The sequence below is a fragment of the Petaurus breviceps genome, unplaced genomic scaffold (assembly GCF_028583685.1).
Source record: "Petaurus breviceps papuanus isolate PSGF00001 unplaced genomic scaffold, PetGlider_PUasm1.0 90822, whole genome shotgun sequence".
In the NCBI taxonomy this organism is placed as follows: domain Eukaryota; kingdom Metazoa; phylum Chordata; class Mammalia; order Diprotodontia; family Petauridae; genus Petaurus; species Petaurus breviceps.
This window is the reverse complement of record NW_027187351.1, coordinates 12,741,260-12,746,837: the sequence shown is the minus strand read 5'-3', so window position 1 is coordinate 12,746,837 and position 5,578 is coordinate 12,741,260. Positions and strand designations below refer to the sequence as shown.

General features: G+C 40.7%; 1 pseudogene; it reads left to right on the top strand.

The window, feature by feature from the left end:
- The first annotated feature begins 1,856 nt into the window (after positions 1-1,856).
- LOC138148070 (heat shock cognate 71 kDa protein-like) lies at positions 1,857-3,741 on the top strand (annotated as a pseudogene).
- Positions 3,742-5,578: the final 1,837 nt, after the last annotated feature.

Here is a 5,578-nt window from a genome sequence, read left to right as displayed (position 1 = left end):
ACCCATAGATGCCAAGGACAAAGTGAGAGGTCAGTGCAGTGTGGACTTTTGGATCCAGTAGTTTGGGAGTGTGGTCGGCCTTTATCCCTTGGAGGGAGAAGCCGCTGAGGCGCTGCAGCCATGCAGCCGCCACTATGTGGCAACTTCAGCTCCTGGCCTGCAGATTGTAGGGGGAACAAGCTAACATTATGAGGAGTAATCACTCTTGCTTTAACCTCCTTAGATCTGGATTGCAGGCTAGGGTGGAGGTCCTGGGGTTCTCTGACCAGCTTGCCAGAGTGTGTGGAGGCTTCAGAGAGGGCACCCAAATAATAACTTTGGCAGCTGAGAAAACCCCAGCATTTGGTACAAAGCTCCCCTATCTGGTAGCACAGTCCTACTGTGGCAAAAAGCCCAAAAGTCAAGCAATTGAGTGGCAACATGAGCAGGCAAAGGAAGCAAACCAAACAGAACAATCCAACTTTGCACTTCTATTTTGGGGACAAAAAGGCTCAAAGCATGGAACAGGAGGAAGACAGCAAAGTCAGAACTCCTGCACCAAAAGCTTCCAAGAAAAATACAAGGTGGTTACAGGCCATAGAGGAGCTTAAAAAGGATTTTGAAAATCAAATAAGAGAAGTGGAGGAAAAATTGGGAAGAGAAATGAGAACAATGCAAGAAAATTATGAAATGAGAGTCAACAACATGACTGAAGAAAATAACACCTTAAAAATTAGACTATCTCAGATGGCAAAAGAGGATCAAAAAGGCAATGAGGAGAAGAATGCCTTAAAAAGCCGAATTTGCCAGATGGAAAAAGAATCTCAAAAGCTCACTGAAGAGAATCATTTCTTCAGAATTAGATTGGAGCAAATGGAAGCTAGAGACTTTATGAGAAATCAAGATACTGTTAAACAGATCCAAACAAATAAAAAATGGAAGGCAATATGAAATATCTCATGGGGAAAACCACTGACATGGGAATGACATACAAACTAAATAGTGTATCTCACACTACAGGAGAGTAGGAGGGAAGGGGATGAGAGGGGGAATGATGGAAGGGAGGGCAGGCTGGGGGGGGGGGGAAGGGAAGTTGGAAGTATCCAGTTTTGAAAAGGGACAGGATCAAAGCATAGAACAGAACAAGTGGGAGAGAGGGAGGGAAATATAGCCAGTCTTTTACAATATATCCACTATGGAAATGTTTTTCATAGCTACACATGTATAACCTTTATTGAATTGCTTATTTTCCCAGTAAGGGTGGGTGACAAGGGAGGAAGGGAATGAATCTGGAGTTCAAAGTTTTAAAATAAAATGTTTATATATATATATATATATATATATATATAATTGATATTATTTTACATGTAACTGGGAAATAAGATATACAGGTACTGGGGCATAGAGATTCACCATGCCCTACTGGAAAGTTGGAGGGTTATGGGAGAAGATATGTGAAAGAGCAGATTGGAGGAGGGGATATCCAGTGGGATCACTATTTTGGGGTGGTGGATAGGGGATAAACAGGGGGAAAATGTGTAACTCAAAATCTTGCAGAAATGAATGATGTAAACTACAAGTGAATAAAGCATTAAAAAAAGCAGAATTGACCAAATTGAAAAATAAATACAAAAGTCTTCTGAAGAAAATAATTCCTGAAAAATTAGAACTGGGCAAGTGGAGTCTTATGACTCCACAAAACATCAAGAAATAAAACAAAATGAAAAGCATGAAAAAATGAAGAAAATGTGAAATATTTCATCAGAACATACCGACCTGGAAAATAGATCAAGAATAGACCATTTTTACTCAGTGCAGCAGCAGCAGCCCTTCTTTCTCCACAGTGGTCAGCTATGACCCCCAACTCCCCAGCAACCATGTCAAAAGGACCCACCATTCGTTCTGATCATGGCACCACTTATTCCTGTCTTCCAACACAGGAAAGTGGAGATCATTGCTAATGACTAAGGAAATAGGATCAACCCGAGCTGTGTCACCTTCACCAACACAGAATGTTTAATAAGTGATGCTGCAAAGAATCAAGTTGCAATGAATCCCACCAACACAGTTTTTTATGACAAGTGACTTATAGGTCAAAGATTTGATTCTGCAGTTGTAGTCAGATATGAAGCATTGGACTTTTACAGTGGTGAATTACATAGGCAGGCCTAAGGTCCCAGTAGAGTACAAAGTGGAGACCAAGAGTTTCTATCCAGAAGAAGTATCTTCTATGGTCTTGACCAAGAAGAAAGAAATTACTGAAGTTTACCTTGGGAAGACTTTCACAAATGCTATGGTCACAGTACCAGCCTATTTCAACGATTCCCAATGTCAGGCCACCAAAGATGCTGGAACCATAGGTGTTCTCAAAGTGCTCCAAATCATCAATGTGTCAACTGCTGCTGCTATTGTTTATGGCTTACACAAAATTTTGTTGCCAAGAGAAATGTGTTGATCTTTGACCTTGGAGGTGGTACTTTCTATGTTTCCATTCTTACCAGTGAAGATGGCATCTTTGAGGTCAAGTCCACAGCTGGGGACACCCACTTGGGTGGGGAAGACTTTGACAACCAAATTTCATTGCCAAGTTCAAGCAAAAGCACAAGAAGGACATCAGTGAGAACAAGAGGGCTGTCCTCTGTCTTTGCACTGCTTGTGAATGTGCAAAGCATACCCTCTCTTCCAGTATCCAGGCCAGTATTGAGACTGACTCCCTCTATGAAGGTATAAACTTCTATAAATCAATTACCCAAGCCTGTTTTGAAGAGCTGAATGCTGATCTCTTCCGTGGCATACTGGATCCTGTGGAGAAGACCTGAAGAGATGCCAAACTAGATAAGTCACAGTTTCATGACATTGTCCTGATGGGTGGTTCCACTCAAGCTCCAGAAGCTTCTGCAAGAGCTCAAGAAGAGTTGCAATCCTGAAGAGGCTGTTGCTTATGGTGCAGGTGTCCAGACTGTCATTTTGTCTGGAGATAAATCTGAGAATGTGCAGGATTTGCTGTTGTTAGATGTCACTCCTCTTTCCCTTGGAATTGAAACTGCTGATGGAGTTATGACCGTTGTGATCAAACATAATAACATCATCTCCACAAAGCAGACACAGACCTTTACCACCTATTCAGACAACAAACCTGATGTGCATATTCAGGTTTATGAAGATGAGAGAGGAATGACAAAGGATAACAAGCTGTTTGGCAAATTTGAGCCCACAACAATCCCCCCAGCACCCAGGGGTTTTCCTCAGATTGAAGTAACATTTGACATTGATGGAAATGGCATCTTCATCATTTCTGCTGTGGATAAGAGTGCAGGCAAGGAGAACAAGATCACCATCACCAAGGATAAAGGACATCTGAGAAAAGAAGGCATTAAGCATGTGGTGCAGCCAGCTAAGAAATACAAGGCTGAGGATGAAAAGCAGAGAGACAAAGTATCTTCCAAGAATTCTCTTGAACCTTATGCTTTCAACATAAAGACAACCATAGAGGTTGAAAACCTGCAAGGCAAATTTGGTGATGAAGACAAACAGAAGATCCTTGACAAATTAATGAAATAATCAACTGACTGGATAAGAACCAGACTGCTGGGAAGGAAGAATCTAAGTATCAGCAGAAAAAATTGGAGGTCTGCAACTCCATCATTACTAAGCTGTACCAGAGTGCAGGGGATAGGAGGCATGCCTGGTGGGTTCCCAGGGGGTGGAGCAGCCCCATCTGGAGGTGCTTCTTCTGGACCTACCATTGAAGAGGTCTACTAAATACACCAGAAGAAAGAGCATTCCACATAGCTTTCCAGAAACTGAAGGACTCAAATTTGTGGCCAAGGCAGTAGCAGTTTACATTTAAACTACTGTGTAAATCTGGGCATTCTGAATATTTGAATGTGTGCAGAAGGAGAGAAGGAAACAAAATTGAACTTTATTAGTACTGTAAACAAATGGAAATGTGATTGTCCTGAAGAATAAAATCTATTTAAAATTGACACCATAAAAAACGTTTAGATAATTTAAGAATTACTGGACTACCTGAAAGTCATGAACAAAAACAAAAGAAGAGCTTAGATACCATATTTCAAGAAAAGGAAAATTCCCCCAGTATCTTAGATCTAGAGGGTAAAATAGAAATTGAAAGACTCCACCAATTGTCTCCTGAAAGAGAACCCCAGAAAATACCTATATATTTTTTTTAATTATTTTTGTGGTGGCAAAGAATTAGAAATAAGAAATGATGGGGGGTTGGTTTCAGAAAAACATGAAAAAACCTATATGAACTAAAGTGAGAAAAGTGAAGTGAGAAGATGTAATAGTAATGGAATTTAAAAATCCCCCTGTATTGGCTTGGTTTTGGGGTTGAGTATTAAAACCCAGAGCTTGTGAATCCCTCTCGTGGAATGGACTTGTTGATGTGAAAAGAGAGGGCTGAACTGGAAGGGGCTGGTGCCGTGGATTTAGAGAGGCACAAACAGAGATAAGGGAGGAAGAAGAACTTCTGGAAGCAGCATTGTGGAGGAAGAGAGAGAGAGAGGATTGCTGAAGGTCAGTTGGAGCTGCCCAGGACTTTTGAGAGCTGCCACCTGGAGCTGCCAAGGACTTGAGGAGACATGGCTGTGATGCCGGTATTTTGTCTGTCTGTTTTTATGTTGTTTTGCCAGATTCGTCTGCTGGTGAAGGACAGTGCTGCTGTTGCAGAGGTCCTGGAACCTTGCTGTTGGTTCAGAAGCCCTGAAGAAGGATGTTCTTGTTGTATGTTTACAAAAATCCTGGAAGAGAGTCTTGCTGAAGTTTTCAGGGGGTCCTGAGACTGTTCTGCAGGCAGAGAATGAATTGATAAGGATACAGGCAATGTATCTTGTGGCTTTGTTAAGTTTTGTCTCCCCAAGAACAGAGATTGCTGAAAACTTGCCTCGGGTCAAGATGAAGAAAAGACTTCTCTTTGAGTATTAAATGCTGTGATAATATTTTTACTTTGTTGTAGCTCAGGGGTGGATGGCCTTTGTGCTCTCTACTGCCTGTTTTGAGAAGGTACTTGGTGTTTACTAATGAAAATTGTAATTCAGTTGTGATCCAGGTATGGGAAACTTTTGAATTTTTTGTCCTCTGTGACTGATCAAATGAATGTACTTTATTTATGGTTGGACACTAATCTCCATTTGAGAAGAGGGACTTTATGATTGACTAAATGAATGTACTTCCCAGGGGTGGAATAGTACTTAGGAATTATTTAATTACACTTGGTGAATGCTGTATTTTGATTTTCTCTGTTCTGTGAATGTTTTGCCTTAATTTGTCACTGAATAAAATGGAGAGTTGCTATGTTGGTATTCTGAACCTTGGAATTTGCCTTTGCTTGGCATTACAGAAGAACTAGGAGATCATTGTGCACAGTAACAGCAATGTTGTAGTATCAAGGGGGGAAAAGAGGGAAAATAGTGACGAAAGGAGAACTAGCCATACCAGATCTCAAACAATATTTTAAAGTGATATTTATCAAAACAATCTGGTACTACATAAGAAATAGAGTTGTGGATCAGAGGAATAAATTAGGTACACAATACATTGTTGTAAATGACCATAGTAATCTAGTATATGATAAACC